At 44.8% G+C, this 13,347-nt stretch overlaps 1 pseudogene; it reads left to right on the top strand.

Annotated features, from left to right (window-relative positions):
• The first annotated feature begins 9,936 nt into the window (after positions 1-9,936).
• LOC125526695 lies at positions 9,937-11,963 on the top strand (annotated as a pseudogene).
• The last annotated feature ends 1,384 nt before the right edge of the window (positions 11,964-13,347 follow it).

Raw genomic sequence — 13,347 nt, 5'->3', positions numbered from 1 at the left:
CCCGGCGCCCCCCCCCCCCCCCCCCCCCCCCCCCCGCGCGCGAACCTTTCCCGCGCGCTGGTGCGCCAAAACCAGGGCGACGGCATGATCTAAAACGCACTGCCGACCCAGAACTAAAAGAGAGCGGACGGCGGGCGGGCGGCCGACCCGAACGGACAAAAAGCGGACGGCGGTGGGACGATAGGATAGGAACGTGCGGTGGGTGTGAAAACCAAGCGCACCCATCCTCTTCCGTCCTCGAGCCCCGCGTCCCTCCCGTTCCCTTTCACCCTCCTCTCTTCTTCGACCCACTCGTCTTTGCTGTTGTCCATTGCCCCTAGGTCTCTTCCCCGCAATCAAGGTGCATGAGCGGTGGCCCTCGCAATCGAGAGGTGGCCCTCACAATTGAGATGATGCAGCGGCGGCGCGACTGTTCCTTGTTTTGTGAAAAAGAAGGGCTCCTCGCTATGGGGATATTTCCTAGCGGCAATAAGGTAAAGGTTGCGGGCATGTCAGTATACAATTGTATACAAATAAATAAAAACAGAGACACAAGATCGGGGAACTCTGTATTTCATTAATTCTTTTGGAGAATTGCATCAAATGGTTCCGACACAAGTACATCATGTCTCTATATGCAATCTGACTAAGTTCAGAGACTGTGTAGCTTCAGGTTCTTAGAGCCTCAGAAGATGATCCGGTTAATTACATTCACAAGACGCATCTTGTAGAAAACCTCTGATTAAGCTGCTTTTGGTGGTCGTCGTCTTCAAGCGTGTGTAAATTGTTCTCTAAACGTGCATGAACAATGCAAACATGTATTCTACCAAAACCTCGTCGGTCAATGGTGAATGTCATCCAAGACCGCTGGTGGCAGGATGTTGATGAAGTCTACGAGCAAGGAGTGTTCGTTCTCGTCAGCACCGAACAAATGAAAGTCCAACCTCGTCGGCTTGGATCATTTTCTGGCCTCGTCGGTCGCGGAATGAATTATGACTTCATGCCAAATCGTAAGCGCAATACTCGGTTGCGGATTAATTCATAATTGTCAACTACAAAGACAATGTTGTTGCACCATGCGTGCACGTATGGGATGGCAAGGCTTTCAGTCTGAGGCACACCACAAATCATCATGTTGGTGAGTGCCAACATTTCGCACCAAATTTATGAGAGCTGCTCCATACGGTCAAGTACCATTCTGAACTTTATTAGTTCAAGTACTTTTTTCGATAAAGGGCGCTTTTATTAACTTATAATGTAGCATCAAGTGAATACAAAGCATAATGAGCGACAGCCGGCCTCTGCATAGCTAAGATGCACACAGCCTTAACGAAGAGTATAGCAAAGTACGTATAGAAAAACGACAAGTTGGCAACAGTAAAGTCATATGAGTCCAAAACTATGCCAATGTCGACGGAGGAGGTGGACCGATCCGGAGATTATGTTGCCACCCATGTTGGGTAAAAACCTCCCTGGCCACCCGCTCCAACCGCATACACACCGCCTTGAACAGCGATTGATACTCCGTTCGCTGTAGCGTAGACCACTTACGAAGCCAGTGCGTACAACGGTAAATAACCTACATAGAAGAAGATGTTTTGCCATTAAAAACACAATCGTTTCTACATAGCCAAAGCGACCATAATAAGGCAGACGCTCCCACCCGTATTAGCGTACTAAAAGTATTTGGTATTCCATCAAGCCAGTGACCATATATATTGGCAACACTTGTTGGTGGATACAAATTAGACGCTATTTGGATGACTGACCATATAGAACGGACGAACTTGCACTGAAAGAAGAGGTGTTTAATTGTCTCGTCATGAGTACAAAAGCTACACTTCTTACTTCCTTGCCAGTTGCGTCGAGCGAGGTTATCTTTTGTTAGCACAACTCCTCTCCAAAGATACCACATGAAAATCTTATTTTTAGTGGCATCTTTGATTTCCATATTAGTTTATTATTATTCAATGGAGCCTCTGAGTGCGAGAGTGCATGATACATAGAGTCAACTGTGTAGGACCAAGATGTAGTGAGATTCCTGCGAAACACATCCCTCCCTTGTGTCAAGTTAACCGAACCCAAACGGGATAGAAGATGTTGCCATGACGCAAGGCGGAGGCCAATCAAATCCCTCCTAAATGATACATTCGGCGGGGAGGAGCTGAGCACGTGCGCAAGAGTATCATTCTTATCGCGTACAATTCGGTACAAGGCCGGATACTGTTCCCGAAGAGTGGTGTTTCCTAGCTACCTGTCCTCCCAAAAACGTATCTCAGAGCCGTCCTTTATTGCGGATGATCCAAAGCGGAATAGATGTTTTTTTACCGCCATCAGACCAGACCAAAAATGTGAGTCACCATGTTTCCAATACGCCTGGGACAACGCTTTTTGGCCTAGACACTTATTGCGTAACAGAGTTTGCCAAACACCATCCTCGGTAAGTAGCTTGAACAACCATTTACTGAGCAAGGCATCATTCTCAACCTGGAGGTCCTGAACACCTAAACCTCCATGGTCTTTTGGTCGACAAACCACACTCCATTTGGTTAGCTTATACTTTTTATTTTCACTATCTCCTTGCCAAAAGAATCTGGATCTGAAGTAATCCAGTCTTTGCAGAACCCCTTTGGGACTTTGGAAAAATGAGAGCATGTAGAGAACAATGTTTGTGAGAACAGAATTGATCAAAATTAGTCGCCCTCCAACGGAGAGCAACTTGCCTTTCCAACTGTTCAACCGTTTCTCCAATCGCTCTTCAACATGTTTCCACTCCGCATTAGTGAGACGCCAATAATGAATCGGAATTCCCAAATATTTAATCGAGAATTGGCCGGGTGCACAACCGAAAAAGTCAGCATATTGTGCAGCCGCCTCCTTGGCTTCTCCGAAACAGAACAATTCACTTTTATGGAAGTTAATTTTCACACCTGACATTTGCTCAAAAGCTGAAAGCAATAGTTTCATATTTTTAGCCTTATCTAGGTCATGTTCCATAAAAAGAATTGTATCATCGGCATATTGCAAGATAGAGAGTCCGCCATCCACAAGATGTGGCTCTACTCCTGCAATTTGACCATCTTGTTTGGCGCGTTTGATCAAAGTAGCCAACATGTCAGCGACAATGTTAAATAACATTGGAGACACTGGGTCACCCTGTCGTAATCCCTTTTTCGTCTGGAAGTAATGACCTACATCATCATTGACTTTTATAGCCACACTACCTCTAGTAACGAAATTTTGGACCCAGCCGCACCATTTATCTGAGAAACCTTTCATTCTTAGGGTCTGTTGTTGAAATGAACATTTGACTTTGTCGTATGCCTTTTCAAAGTCAATTTTAAATACTACTCCACTCATGTTCTTTCGGTGCATCTCATGGACGGTCTCATGAAGGATTACTACTCCATCGAGTATATTTCGTCATTGCATGAAAGCCGTTTGGGATAGCTGAACAACATGATCGGCGACCGTGTTGAGCCTATTAGTCGCAACTTTGCTGAAGATTTTGAAGCTGACATTAAGGAGGCAGATCGGTCTGAACTGTTGAATCTGTTCAGCCTCCTTAGTCTTTGGCAACAAAACAATCTCGCCAAAATTAAGCCTAGATAGGTCTAGTTGGCCGGCATGAAAAAAATTGAACAACTCCATTAGGTCAGTCTTGATGACATCCCAGAAGTTCTGATAGAACTCCGCGGGGAAACCATCAGGGCCTGGAGCTTTGTTATGTTTCATTTGGAACACTGCAGCTCGCACATCCTCTTCAGAGAAAGGTGCTGTCAGTTTATCATTCTCTTCTTCTGTGACTTGTGGAATGTCATCTGTTCGGGTCTCATCTAGAGTGAAGTTGCCTTCCTCTGGAGCCCCAAATAGACACTTGTAGTATTTGGTTATATAACGCTTGAGCTCTGCCTGACCCTCGATCCGTCCCTCATCCTGTTGGAGGCTAAAAATACACTTCTTCCTATGCCGCCCATTGGCGACCATTTGGAAATATCGTGTATTGTTGTCTCCCTCCAAAATGAATTGGGCACCTGATCTTCGATACCACTTGATTTCCTGTTCTCGCAATAGACGTGCAATCTGCTCATTGGATTGATTTTTCATATCAATCTCCTGTTGAGACAAAATGCGAGTCTCTGCTATTTTGTCGAGGTCATCTATAATAGTGGAAAGGCGTTGCTTTTCTTTTTTATATATACCACTTGTGTGTTTGGCCCATCCAGTTAGGAACCGCCTCATGGCTCGAATTTTGAAGTTCCATCTTTGAATCGGTGTGCAACCAACGGCAGGCCTCTCCCATGAATTCTTAACTATATCCGCAAAACCATTCCGATGTAACCATCCCAATTCAAATTTGAATGGACGGCGAACAATGGGAGAGCTAGTAGAGTTAGAATCAAGAATGATGGGTGCATGGTCCGAAAGTGACTCAATACGCTCTAGGGCACGCACTGTTACCATAGGGAATTTTAATTCCCATTTGGTATCCATGAGTACCCGATCGAGCTTCTCGTATGTCGGCACCGGACGGTTGTTGACCCAAGTGAACTGTCGCCCCGACATACTAGCTTCTCGAAGATTCAAACTGTCAATTACAGCGTTGAATAAGAAAGGCCAGTGTGTGTCAAAACGATCATTATTTTTCTCTTCCTGGTATCTACGGATATTGAAGTCGCCTCCAATAAGCATTGGATGGGGGTTATCCTTAGCCAAGTTCACCAATTCCCAAAGAAAAGCGGATTTATTCTCATCTTGGGCAGCCCCATAGACTGCAACCAGCCTCCATGTATAATTGTCAGCTCTATTTTGTAGGTGGAATTTGATGTGAAATTCACCAACCGAAAAAGCTAACAACTCCATGGTTGTGGTCTGTATCCCAAGTAAGATTCCTCCGGACCTTCTACGTGGTGGTAAGCAATGCCATGTATATTCCAAACCACCTGATAGGTGATCAAAGACATGTGCACGAAAGTCACATTTACCAGTCTCGGAAATTGCCACAAAATCTAACCCATGGTCACGCACACAGTCACCGACGTGTTTATGTTTAGCCAAGTCTGAAAGACCTCTGCTATTCCAAAACATGCCTCTCATGTGGAAACTCGGGTCAGGGAGGATACCTTCCCCTTATTGGGCGATTTTTGTTTCTTTTTTGAGGAGTGGGATTTTGATTTACCCAAGGACGCGGTGAAGTCACAAAACATGGACCCAAGTCTTAAACTAGAGGAAATACGAGAATCAGAATAAGAAAGAAATGATTTATTGCAAGGTGTATCTGTAGGAGGGTCGAGGTAACGCTCCGCCTGATGCCGCATCGCTTTGGAGAGGGAGCACTCATCAATGGCCGAGGACCCGTCAGCAGAGGTGAAGTGACGACCACTGCGCAGTAACGGAGTATCCGTCAGCTTGGTTGGAGTAGAATGGAGCGCCAGCTGCGGCGTTGGAGAAGACGGAGGCGATCCCAACTGTGCAGCAGCTCCTGGCTCCATTAGAACGTCAGTAACGGATGACGAGGATAGCTCCATGTTGCGCCCCGTGGCTGGACCAAGTGTCACCGCAGCAGCCAGATGATAGCTTGGCATGCTCTGTAGCGAGGGTGACGACGCAGGTGATTGCAGAACCTTTGCCTGAGCAGTCATGGGCTGTACTAGGCGTCCATCGTCGGTAGTTGTTGACGAGCCTAGCTCAGTGACAGCGGCCTCTTGTAGCGTCCGTTGCACAGAGCCATGCAACCCCACGGGCGAGTTCTTGTTGGCTGAAGCATCCATGCAAGTATCAGTACGTACACATGCAGCTACAGTTGCACCCATGCAAGCATGCACTTCCATGCGTGGAGATTCCACGGCCGCCACTCGCGGCATCCTGAGCAAAGGCAGCTCATTCTGCAGAAGAGGTTGGTGCAGCGGTGTACCAAGGTTGACGGATACCGGAGGCGGCGCCGGCAACGACGACGGCGAAGTGTAACCTACAGCAATCTCGCCAAGCATGTTCGAAGGCCCTGTAGTGTGCTGCAGTTCAGACAACGGCGCGGCAAGAGATGCAGTTCAAGTACTAGATTGCTGCACTTATTATCTGCACGCAACTTATAGAAATTGCCTTCTCTGTAGGTTGGAGCATTCTTTGGTGACTTAGCTTGTTCTCACAAAGGATCCAGGCTTTATCGCCTAACATATCAACCTACAGAAAATCATCTGTCGGGCGTACTAGTCTGCTTGGCCTGACAATAAAACCTAACTTGTGTGAACTGTTGCGCCTATTCTCTTGTCTCAAAAAATCTGAAAAAATTAACAAACATATTTGGGCGTCTCTAGTTCACCTCAGAAAAATTTCAGATCAAAATTCTCTCAGGTTTGGCCGGCGTGGTTTTCTGAAGCTGGCGGTACCACCAGGTTCGTACTCTGTTTTCCGTGATTTTTTTGTCTAGCCTTCCTCTCGGCCAAATGATCTAAAATTTTAACACGACATCAACACATGTGCCTCGTGCACCTGTAAAAATTTCGAGCCTGATACTCATCCTGGAACGTCCGAAAATAATTTCGAAGTGCACCTTTGTCAGCGCTGTAATTTCTGACGAACCTGACCCTTAACATAAACTACTTTTCTGCCCGGATCTCCTCCTCTCCTTGTCCTGTACCTGTATTCTACCTGCTTGTTTTAGGCGACAAGCATCAACAACAAATCTTGTAGTTTGTACCTATGAGTAACAATTTTGTAGACTGGACAAACCAATCTTACTTTCCAAGGCAACAAAGATCGAATGAACCAATCTATTTCTTTTCGAAGCAACATATTAGGCTGGTGTGAACCAATCCATTTTTCTAAGGCAACAAAGATCGGATGAACCAATCCATTTCTCCGAGGCAACATATTTGACTGGTGTGAACCAATCTAATTTTCCGAGCCACAAAGATCCGATAAACCAATCTACTTTCCTGAGGCAACATATTTGACTGGTGTGAACCAATCTAATTTTCCGAGCCACAAAGAACAAGAGGGAGAAGGATCAAAGACATCGCTTCAATGAGCGTGTTGTTTTACCATCATGGAATGCCAAGGTTGATCTTCTCTTGAACCTGTTCGTCTGATGTGTTTACATATGTGGAGGAAGAGGCTTGCGGGCGTGGAGGTTCGTGAGCATGGATGTGAAGGGCGGCACCCTTGCGGCATGTACGCGTGCGTCTCCCTCCCCTCTGTGTGTGAAGATTGCTGGCCTTTATATAGGGAGAGGTTAGGGCCGGAGGAAGGCGCCTCATCTAGTGTGGACGCTGCCGCTTTTCTGTTTAGCCAGAGCGCATTGCGTGGTGCTCAACCTGCAGGAGCGGCTCTCGTACTTATCCGTTTTGTACGCGTCCCGGGAGCTAGGAACAGACTTAATAATCACATGTGAATAATGTTGTCGATTTTTTTATTGAAACGAGTGAAATGAGTGAAATTTGTTATTGAAACGAGTGAATTGGTTACTGGAATTAGTGAAATGAACGAATCGGTTTTTGAAATGAGTGAAATATATTATTGAAACAAGTGAAATATGTTATTGGAACGAGTGAAATCAGTTATTGAAACTAGTGAAATGAGTAAAATGAGTGAAATATGTTATTGAAATGAGTGAAATCAGTTAGTGAAATGAGATGAAATTTGTTTTTGAAATGATTGAAATCTATTATTAAAACAAGTGAGATATGTTATTCAAACGAGCGAAATGAGTGAAATATGTTATTGAAATGAGTGAAATATGTTATTGAAAATTTTAAACTAGTCAAAATATTTCAAAGATGATCCTTTTCTAAAGGTCCTTTTGTTAGGAGTTCAAATATTTAAAATGTTCTGAAATCAAAATATTGATTGAAAAGATATAAATGGTTTAAGTTAGGAAAGGTGAAATAAAAGGAATGAATTTGTTTGTGAGAGAGAAGAGAGAAGAGAGATAGTGGACATGCAGATGTGACACCATGTGCACCAGTTGATGTGATGTGTGGTGGAGATTTGGATTGTGCATGATGTCTTGTACCTACACTTTCTTGGTCAAGACGTGTGAAATAAGCCACCCCATGTGCGGCACACATGGGACCTTACACCCGGCCACCCTGTGTGCAGTTGTAACACGACTAAATTTAGAGAAGATACATTGTTAGGGGAGAGTCCACTAGCCACACAATATTCTTTCTTTATAATATTTTACACCATAAGGACGCTTACATTAGTACTTTCTCCGTTTTTATTTAGTTTGCGTATTAGCTTTGGTCAAAGTCAAGCTTTGTAAACTTTGACCAAATTTATAGACAAAAATATTGGCATATATAATAACAAATCAATACCACTAGATTCATTGTTGAATGTACTTCCACATCATATAGATTTGTTATGATAAATATTTATACTCTTTTCTATAGACTTGGTCAAAGATTAGGAAGTTTGACGAGGAGTACAATATAGGGTCCGCACATCTAAATATCTAGTTTGGGAGATCCCTAGTGAAAGAACGATGGAACAGTTGGCTACATCTTGTGCGGAGGTTCATGGGGTTTAATCTCTCTGATGAGCCTGATACGCTTCATTGGAAACTCTCAGTATTTGGGGTATTATTAGTGAATTCTATGTATTTAGATTTAATAGTCTGGTCCAATCGCGAGCTCGCTTCATATTTAAAAGATTAAAATACCTTTAAGAATAAAAAAATCATATGATTTGTGCACAGGGAAGTGATTCTGATTAAGGATAACTTGGCACAACACAGACGGGAGGGTACTAAACAATGCTGCTTCTATGATCCGGACGAAACTATAAAACACTTTTTTTCTCAAATGTCCACTTTCAAAGCTCTTATGGTGTATGATACATGTGGTGTTTAACGTTACTCTTTCAAATAGTATAAACACATTTGGGACGTGACTAAATGGAGTGGAGCCTAAAATTGCCGCCTATATTCGAATCGCAGTATGCACATTACTTTGGGCTATTGAACAGACAAATTCTTCCAATTTTTTTGCAGGTCATATACAGAGCAACAACTGAGATCCGTAGAAGGTAGTCACTCAGTCATGCGGAAGCCAAGGAGCATATGGCTATTGAGTGCAACCGCTGGGAGATGGTCGCACAAGATACACACAACTGGTTTAGATGGTGATCCAATAATAGGGCTAGATGTAGTCATCTTGTCCTGTTTTTGCCGGTTGTGGCAACTTTTATCTTTATTACTTTTCAGCTCCTCATGCAATCTTGTACCGAGCTACAGACGTTCTTACATGTTTGCTTAATAATATGGCTGCATGCATCTTATCAATGCAGAGGGTAATTCTCCTTTTTTTTTGAAGGCCTCACGTACGTAGGGGTTGCCTTGCCAGGAGACAGGGTTGAACCTAACAACAATGATCAGCGGTAGTGCGGAAGTGACCTGAGGGCATGGCCAATGCGTCTCTCCGACTGGGTGCTCCGCAGGCCAGCTAGGTTCAGGTGTCAGAAATGGTTGCCTCGCAATGTACTAGTGCCGCCTGCAGAGGAGGCGGGTGCTTGAGGGAAAAAGCTAGATAAAAAAGGAAAAATGGCTGGATTAGCAGCAGCCATCGATTGTCTCCTGGTTGATGCGTGTGTGAATGAGGAAGAAAAAGATGGGAAAAGTAAGAGAGAGGGAGCAACACGGGACCTAAAGACTGCTGCTGCTACTGTTGGGAGATAGTTATTCAAAGCGATGGATTCATACATATACAAGCCTAAATGCATGGCATGAGACCACCGAATAGTAATGCTTCCATAGTTCCTGCACTGAGAGAGGGACGAAAAGATGGAAAAGATAAAGCTGAGATGAATGGGTGGATTCGTGTGGTGGGAAGAGATAAGGCACGGCACGCGTTCTTCAGGTGGGGCCTCTGTCAGTTTGATGGAGCATGTTCCCGCAATTTTTCTTTTCTCCTATATAAGCCGTTGTGTCCCATTCCTCTCTTCAGCCACAGCTAACTCACTTAGCAAGAAGCTTGATTCCGAAGTTAGAAGAGGCAATGGGCTCTACCGTGACTAGCGACGAGGAGGCATGCATGTACGCGCTGCAGCTAGCAACGTCGTCTATCCTGCCGATGACGCTAAAGAACGCCATCGAACTGGGCATGCTCGAGACCCTTGTGAGTGCCGGCGGGAAGGCCCTATCCCCGTCCGAGGTGGCCGCGCAGCTGCCATGCAAGGCCAACCCAGACGCGCCGGCCATGGTGGACCGTATGCTGCGGCTGCTGGCCACGCACAAGGTCGTGTCGTGCGAGATGGAGAAGGGCGAGGACGGCCTCCTCGTCCGCCGGTATAGTCCGGCTCCGGTGTGCAAATGGCTCACCGCCAACGAGGATGGCGTCTCCATGGCACCCATGCTCCTCATGGTCCAGGACAAGGTCCTTATGGACTGCTGGTGAGCTTCTTCTACTTCTACTTTGCTCGAAAACCCAGCATCAACCCATTTTACTTGGATCATTTTCTGGAGGGGCTCGGATGCGAGGTCTATCTTTTGGGGGTCAAAATCAATTATTACATGCAATAAGTAAGTCATAAGAAGTAAGAACACTACTAAGGAGCTGTCCTGACCATCATCTTTTCACCGGTTTATGCTAGAGCTATTTCCCCCCTTTCGACAATTCGTTCCAAGGATAGGACTTGACGAAATTAGAAAGTAAGCATAGCTAGCAAAATGGAAAAGCAAGTAGCAGCAAGACAAGAACTGTCTGGACCACCGGACAACTTTTGTTGCCTTGCCCGTTCTCGGATGACAATAATCGGAACATAAAATATCTTCTTTTTTCTAATAAAAGGAACAAAGGATTGCATAATTCGTCAACCGATAACTTGCAGTTAGATATACTGTCCTACTTATCTAGGCAAGTTTCCGCAAAACTGTGTGAACTGAACTCAAGTCGAAACTAATCACCTTTTCATGGCTGTTAAAAGCACAATGTCAATGTAACGAACCGAAATGTTAATGAAATAACTTCTATATATGGCTACGTTTTGGATAACTTTCCTTATGATGAAGTAATGGAACTTGTGTGTGTTACAAATGGTTTAGTGAAATGAAAGTCGAAATTAGTAAAAAACTAAAAACATTTGCAGGTATCATTTGAAGGATGTCATGGTTGACGGCGGTCTCCCATTTTACAAGGCACATGGGACGAGTCTGTTCGAGTACCAGGGCAAAGATGCACACTTTAACAGTGTGTTCAATAAGAGTATGAAGGATCACACCACCATCATCATCAAGAAGCTTCTTGAGTTCTATAGGGGCTTTGATGGCGTCAACACCATTGTTGATGTCGGTGGTGGGGTCGGTACGATGATCCATGCCATCACCTCTACGTACCCTTGCATAAGGGGGATTAACTTCGACCTCCCACATGTCATCTCAGAGGTGCTGCCCTCTCCTCATGTGCAACACATTGGCGGCGACATGTTCAAGAAAGTGCCTCCAGGCGACACAATCCAAATGAAATGGATCCTCCATGATTGGAACGACGAGCACTGTATGATCCTGCTGAGGAACTGCTATGACGCGCTGCCAGCACAAGGCAAGGTGGTAGTCGTGGAGTGCATCCTTCCAGTGACGTCAGAAGCAAAGCTGGCGGAGCAGGTGGTGCTCAACGTCGACATGATCATGCTCACACAGTCATAGTGGCAAGGAGAAGTACCTAAACGAGTTTGAACAGCTGGCTATGGGCGCAGGGTTCAAATGTGTCAAGACCACCTACATCTACGCAGGATCGTGGGCTATTGAATTTACAAAATAGCCGCATCGTATTCTCGGTGTTCCTAAGTTTATTATCAACTTATGCTTCACAGTAAGCTTTTCAATATAACTAGTAAATAAATGTGCCCGTGCGTTGCAACGGGAGAAACAAATACTTATATGTTGTCACTTCTCTTTGCCCGAACCCACTACGTCATCATATGACACATGTACATTACCTTGGCATTATGATCTTCATCTGTATATGCAATGCAGCTATATATAGTTACCATCATCAACCACATATGCCAAATTTAAATGATCTCAAGAATTTGAAACTAAATCAATGAAGGTTAACCAGCCTTGCTACAACAACAATCTCAACTGAACAACATTCTACAATCCTATCTAGATGGAATACCGGTTCACATTTTCTTTCCACAAAATTTTGATCGATGATTTGTTGATTAACAGATTCAGCCGGAAAAAACATACATGGTTAACATGTAAAATGCAGCTAGGCGATTTCAATAGAATAATAAAGAAAAAAAATCATGCCGTCTCCAGCTGCATACCAAACTTCACTAGGGACAACTAATGCCACGGTATATGGGTCATGGCCTGACAATATCCTACAGCTGCAAGGTCTCACTAGTAGAAAAATGGTCAAATGTGAAGCACATTAGTGCCGGTTTAAATTTGAGCCGGCACTAATGTGACCATTAGTGCCGGTTCCAACGGCTAGGCGGGCGGGCATCATTAGTACCGGTTCGTGGACAACCTTTAGTACCGGTTCATGCCACGAACCGGTACTAATGAGGCTGTGTGAGGCTATGGTCAGGCTGGGGCCCCCACGAAGACCTTTAGTACCGGTTCATGCCCTGAACCGGTACTAGAGTTTCTTAGTAAGCTGATTTTTAGTCCCACCTCGCCAAGAGAGAGGCAGTATGAGCGGTTTATAAGTCGTGAGTGCACAGACAATGACGAAGAGTTGCAATGCTCACCTGCATGTTGATTAGTTTCAAGCCTTGCGGAATAGCATAGATTGCACTGAGCTATGTGCAGTGCAGTCTACACTATTCCGAATGGCTTGAAGCAAATTAACCAGCATTGCGCCTCTTTTTTATTTTTAATAACTTATTTGAACTCCGGACTTATTTTGTGTTCAGTATGCAGCATTCAAAGCGACGTCATCAATTTTCAACATGTTCTGACATCATTTGTTGTTTTTCGGTCATTTACCTAATTGTTTAGAGAGCTAAATGACCGTGAAATTGTTGAGGGCGTGCATACTTTTCTGCTTGCGGCTGAGGCAAACAAGCGGGCGGATGGTTTTATGCCTTGTCCATGTGCTGGCTATAAGAATGGTCACAATTACTCTACGTCAAGAACCATTCACGTCCACCTGTTTAAGTCCGGTTTCATGCCCCACTATAATGTTTGGACCAAGCACGGAGAAAGAGGGGTTATGATGGAAGACAATGAAGAAGAAGAGGACGACGACAGCTATCATGGCCATGGGTTCCCTGAATACGATGATACAACAATGGGGGAAGAAGCTGAGCCGGTAATGCGGGAAGAAGCTGAGCCGGCAATGCGGGAAGAAGCTGAAGAAGAGGCATCAGATGAGCCCGTTGATGATCTAGGTCGGGCCATTGCCGATGCAAAGAGAA

Source organism: Triticum urartu, unplaced genomic scaffold (genome assembly GCF_003073215.2).
Source record: "Triticum urartu cultivar G1812 unplaced genomic scaffold, Tu2.1 TuUngrouped_contig_1446, whole genome shotgun sequence".
NCBI classification, from domain to species: domain Eukaryota; kingdom Viridiplantae; phylum Streptophyta; class Magnoliopsida; order Poales; family Poaceae; genus Triticum; species Triticum urartu.
The sequence above is the reverse complement of the archived record's forward strand: the minus strand, read 5'-3'. Positions and strand labels throughout refer to the sequence as shown.